Source organism: Psammomys obesus, unplaced genomic scaffold (genome assembly GCF_907164565.1).
Source record: "Psammomys obesus unplaced genomic scaffold, mPsaObe1.curated_primary_1811, whole genome shotgun sequence".
Taxonomy (NCBI): domain Eukaryota; kingdom Metazoa; phylum Chordata; class Mammalia; order Rodentia; family Muridae; genus Psammomys; species Psammomys obesus.
The window spans coordinates 3,584,971-3,591,137 of NW_026596415.1; the positions used below are offsets into that span (position 1 = coordinate 3,584,971).

At 45.9% G+C, this 6,167-nt stretch overlaps 1 pseudogene; it reads right to left on the reverse strand.

Moving 5' to 3' along the window:
- Positions 1-5,203: 5,203 nt before the first annotated feature.
- On the reverse strand, positions 5,204-5,927 carry LOC129669479 (zinc finger CCCH domain-containing protein 15-like; annotated as a pseudogene).
- Between the last annotated feature and the right edge of the window lie 240 nt (positions 5,928-6,167).

Sequence of the window (6,167 nt, forward strand, 5' to 3'; positions counted from 1 at the left end):
AGATATCTTTGTCATGGGGAGCCATAAGTAGGTTTGAAATAGTCCCCTGGGGCCTCTCTAAGCATGTCCTGAGTGCGGATACAGTGAAGTCCCAAAGTTCACTGTAGTCACAGTCACCAACTCCATGAATGTGCTAAAGATCCACCAAGCTGTACACTTCCTATGGTGACTTATCAAGAATGCGTACCACATCTAAATAAGCCCATTAAACACCCTGAGTGGAGTGGAGTGAGGGGGCTGTAACTCCAGCACTTGGGATGAGAACACAGGGAAATCATTAGTTTTAGGTGAACCTGGGATAATGTTCTCATTTCCTTTCTGTTGCTGTGATGAAACACTCAAGCAACTGAGGGGAGAGTTTACTTCCACTTACACTGACAGGTCACAGTCCATCACTAAAGAATTTCGGGGCAGGAACTTAAAAAAGGCACTGAGAAGTGGTGCTCTTTGCCTCATGCTCAGCCTGCTTTCTTACACAACCCAGAACCACCTGCCTACGGATGGGGCTGCCCACAGTGGGGTGGGCCCTGCTACACCAATCAGCACTCAAGACAATCCCTCACAGACAGGCCTTCAGCCAATCTGCTCTAGGCAGCTCCTCAGGCTTTCCCCTCCCATGATTCTAGGCTGTGTCAGGCTGATGACTATTGATAACTGTCACAGCTGCATATTAAGACTTCTTATCACAAACAGCAGCAGCAGCAGCAACAACAAAACCACCGGTGTGGTGGCACTCAGGAGGTTAAGGCAGGGGACTTATTCAGAGTTCAAGTCATGGGCTAGATAGAGATGACCTGTCTCCACACCTACAAAAAAAAGTGATTTGAAGTTTATCTTTTGCAGGGTCTTATAGCAAAACAACTAAAACAATACCGGAACACCCCCAGATACCGTACACTCTTTTCCCAAAACACTAGAATCCAGATCTGCCCAGATAAATAGAAAGTTGAAACAAACCATGCAACCTCCCCACTTCAAAAAGTTACCTCAGTATCGGTGACCAGAGCTGTAGCTTCCTGCATGCCTGGAACACGTTAGGCCGTGTTCTAAGTTTGAATTCCTTCACTTCCACTCAAACACTGTGACTTCATTTGATAGGTGAGGAATCTGAGACATGCAGTGGGCGTTTGCTAGCAGTCACAAGCAAGGAAATGTCCCAGGCAGGGCTTGAACCAGCAGGTTAGCACGAAGTCCTCCTCCTCCCATTGTTGGAAGACAGCTGCCATCTCTGGAACAACCTGTCTTTCTGACAGGGACGAGGCTCCAGAACCAACTCCCGTCCTGCTTCTTTACAAGTTAATCACATTTGTTAATCAGTCAAGAGAGACGTTGCCATTACCCCATTATCCAAACTGAGGCACACAAGTCATAAATGTGTTGCCTGTCTTGACTTAAATCTTGACCACTCCTTTGTTCCTTATCATGCTAAATTCTGGACCAAATTCCAAGAGGAAACCTGACTGCAAAAAGCTGAGTCAAAAGTCCTGAAACCAGGTGACCTGGATACGGTCCAGGCTTCCACATTTGCTTCCTGTTCAAACCCTGGTGTCAAAATATGATCCGTCAAGGCAACAGCCCACTCTGCTCCCGCTTGCTTTGTGTACCTTCCTTTGAAAATGTTGTACAATCTCCCTTTGAGGATGCGGTTCAGATCCTGAACTGGCTGCTTCCCTGCAAGTACAGAAAATAAATATTTCATTTTTAAGTTTCTCTGAAGTGAGTTTTCTCGGCTTCCACCTGTAACCCAAAAAAGTCAGATACACAAAAGTCAACAGAATGTGGAAGTGTTTGGTGGAGAGAGACAGAGCCCATCATGGTTTTGTTGTTTTGTTTTTGAGACAGGGTTTCTCCATGTAGCCCTGGCTGTCCTGGAACTTGCCCTGTAGACCAGGCTGGACTTGAACTCAAAGACCTGCCTGCCTCTGCCTCCCATGTGCTGGGATTAAAGGCGTGTGCCACTACCACCTGGCATCATGGTTCTACTGTTATTTATTTGACATAGGGCCCCACTGTGTAGCTCAGGCTGACCTGGAACTCACAGAGATCTTTCTGCCTCTGCTTCCTTAGTGCTGCGATGAGAAGTGTGTACCACCACGCTGACTGCATCATTTTTAAAGTTAGATTTATTTGGGGAGGGTGTATATCATGCAGAGGTGTGTGTGTGTGTGTGTGTGTGTGTGTGTGTGTGCCACAGCTTTCCTGAGATCAGAGGACAGTTTTTAAGAATCAGTTCTTCCCTTCCACTATGTGGATTCCACGGGTCAAACTCAGTGTGGCAGACTTGTTGGCAGGTGTGCTTGCCACTGAGCCCAGCCCCCACCATACCCTTCACTGGTATCGGTAAGCCACTACTGGCTCAAGTTCTAGAACTGTCTCTTCACCGTGAAGCTGTGAAGCAACTTTTGCTGGGAGGGAAGGTGTGCAAGATCTCACGGTATGTAACTTAGGCTGGCCTTGAATTATCGGAGTGCTGCAGTTACTGGATGTCTGACATATCTGGCTTACTAAATATGTTTTGGTGGTTGCTTGGTTCAAGTTTAGAGACAAAAATCCATTTTGTATTTGGTTGGTATGTTTCTCACAGACTTTTAATCTAGAATGAGTCGCACCACTTTAGTTCCTTGCCTCTGCAGAGAGTGTGTGACCTTCCATAGTCATTGATTTACGACCTCCAAATGGTTCCCAGTGGAAGCCAGCAAGGCCCCAGCTTTGACCTTGAATGTGGGGCAGGCATTGTAGTGATTATTTTCAAAGACAGAAAGAAAGCTACACGGGAGAAAGGGACGTGCATGCATTCTCACTAGCAGCTAAATTAGTCATCTTTCCATTTTGTCAAAAGCCCTGTTTGCTCAAAGCATGTCTGGGTTCTGCCTGCAATTTTTCGTAGAAAGTGGACTGAGGGAAATGAGGGAAGAAATAGGAATAGCATTCTGCCCACCCATGGAGGCCTGGCACAGAGGTTGACAGGCTCCAGGAATGAAACGTCCTGAAGGAAGAAGAGGTCAGAGCCTTCGGTGAAACCAGGCAGAGGGCCGGAGGCATCAAGGTGCCAGGGAGCTGACACCCTTCTCCTTTCCCTGGGAAGAGGACTATCACTATTTCTAGCTCCTGCCCCTGCTCTTCCCAGCTGCAGCTGGGAGATGACACACACAAAATGGGGTGACTCACTGCTGTAGACCCCACCCTCCCTAGGAGTCTGAGCCACCTGGGACAAAATGCCCCCAGGGCACAGACACAAGCTCCAGCAGTTTAGTGTTTCAGCCAGCCTCAGTGTTCCTATCTGGGAAGTGGTTCCCATTCCTGTTTGGCTGTTCCCAGCAACTACACGGCAATCCCTAGTATTGAGGGGTGGTCTTTAATGTTTTAAGTGTATTTATCTGGGTGAGCTGACTAAGAAATTGTGAGTGTCACCATGTATATATGTGGGGTCCGAGAGCAACTTTCAGGAGTTGGTTCTCTCCTTCCACCACGTGGGTCCCTGGGCTCCAACAGGTTGTCCGGCTTGGTGGCCACCTCAATGTCATTCCAGCAGCTCCCTGAGGGGTGGTGACCACCCCCAGTGATTCCTTGAGGGGTGGTCTTGGAGAACAAAGCCTTGAGTGTGATTGGCAGGAAATGTGGGTGTAGTGGGGCTCTGTCTGCAGCTGCCTAAGATAAGGATCCATATCCCAAGCACCTGGGTCCCCACTAGGGCTGGCCTCTGAACTCCTGCTGCAGACACACTGAAGTAGGGTAGGGCACCTGCTCTCAGTGGCTGGCACTGAGTTTTGGGGGTTTCCTGGGCTCTCCATTTCTGTCTTGCTGCTGAAGGCCAGCATTAGTGAAAAGTAGCTCAGAAGCCTTCAGAGGCACACTGCCCAGATTCCAATCCCAGCGCAGCCACCAGCTGCAGGGCTCTGGGCAATTGTCTTAGTTGTCACCCAGTGACTCAGGTTTTTCATCCATAAAAGCAGGGTAGACATACGCCCTTTTCATATGCTTGTGGTGGAGACAAAATGGGCTTAAGTGCTTTTCCTAGTCTGAGGTAACGCTTTACAGTGCTCAGAACTGTGCTCTGTAATGCAGTCAGGAGTTCCCTGCTCTGGGTCCACAAAGAACCAGCCATTTTCCCTAAGGAGTGGCTCTCCCTTCAGTGACCAGGGGAGCTGGAGACCGTTTGCACCAGAATGCTCGGTGGTGCTGGGTTGTCCTGCAAGTAAACTTGAAACAGGAAAATCTTATTTTTTTTCTTTTGGTTTAATTGTAAATGGCACTTAAGTAGCTTGATGACCTAACAATTTAGGAATTAAAGTGACAGTACTTTGTCTTTTTGGAAATGAAAAATAACAATTGTCTTTTCTGTGTGGAACCTTGGCTCTCCTGAACTCGCTTTTGTAGACTAAGCTGTCCTCAAAAAGCATCTACCTGCCTCTGCCTCCCAAGTGCTGGGAAAACAACAATTGTTAATACTGTCAGGACTCCATGGTTATAGAACATGTACTAAGAATGTAAGTCTTTGCCTTCTGTGACACCAACCACAAAAAAAAAAAAAAAAAAAAAAAAAAAAAATCAACATTTAATTAACGTACCAAGCTAGGGCTGTCAAGAAACTTTTCATAGAAAATCTTTTCTGAAAAGGCCCATAGTTGGAGTTGGGTATATGATGCATTTTATTTACAGTTTTATTGGCAAAAAAAAAAAAAAAAGTGGGGTGGAGAACTTTAAACAGCTTTAATGCAGGGCACTGAGGCTGACCCTGACAGACTGATCAAGTCCCATTCTCAGGGTCTATCCAATTATCCAAAGATGTACCATACTGTAGCTGCGCATGTGGTTTCCTTTATCAAGCACAGTGCTCACCTTTCCAGCAGGCTTTAACACATATAAATACAAAGGAAGGGGAACCCCTCACTAAAAACCCCGATCAACGGAAAGTATTTTAAGTATGAATTTGTGTTCCTGGAAATAACACATGCCCAGTGAAAACCTGGAAAACGCAAAGCTGGAAAAGCAGTTAAGCACGTGAGATGTAGTCAGAGGAGAGGATGTAGGGAGAGTATTTGTTCTCTGGAGGACAGTTCCCCAGAACCATCATGGGAAATAAGCATCCTGTTGATTCTAGGTGGTGAAACGATGAACCCAGCCGGTATCAGTCCATGTTGATCATACTGAGCTGACCAAACCCTCCCTGACCTGTTTGCCCTAATTCTCCTAAATCAAGCGCTTAGTCTTCTTTTAGTTCATCCAGATTTTCTCCCACTGGACAGATTTTCATCAACAGAAACAACATTCATTGACTCTGTTTTTTGTCCATTTTCTTGTCCACCCTCCACCTCTACCTGCTTCATTGTCCTTGTCCAAATAACTTTTTTCCCCGTTTTCAGTCCAACCTCCAGAATCCTTATCTGAGGCCTAAGTGCTGAATCTTTCAAGACTGGCTACAGGGATGCCTGTCTCTTCTACATCACTTGGAATGTACAGGCTTACATTTGTGTCATTTACACCCAGCCTTATCACTACCTGTTCCCTGAATGTGACAGGCATCATCTTCACCGATCAGCTCAGGACACACTTCAAGTATCTTATGACCGCTGATCATCAGTGTGTTCCGTGCTTAGAAGTCAGCTTTCCCTCTCTCCATATCTTGTTCAAGTTCATCAGTCTTTTCTTGTCGTTTTTCCTGGAGTGCTTTTGGTAGCATTTGGACCTAAGGCAGACTGCTCTCTTTCAGTTATATTTTCTGTGAAATCTCTTCTTATTGCTCTTCTTTTCGCAATACACGCAATTGTCCCACCTCCAGGACACACCCAAACCAGTTATACTGTTTATTTTAAATAGCTTCAAGGAAATGTCTTCCCACTATTTGAGTTTTGTTTTTGTTTTTTTTTTTTTTTCTTTTCTGCCTCACTGTGCCCTTTTTTAAAGGATTTCTTCCGGCTGTTTCTCATTCAATTATCCACAGTATCTTGTTCAAGTTATTTGTCTCTTGCACCAATGTAAACACTTTGTTTTTGACATTTTCTCTCCAAAGTGAGGTCATGGAGAACTTACATTTCGCCCCTCTAGTGTACTATCCCTGTCTGAAGAATGCACACAGCCCACAGATTTGGGGTCTACCCCTTCACTGATGTGTCCCTCGGCTACTACAGCTACTACTCCTTAGTTCTGTAGTTCTTTCTTCTTGTCAC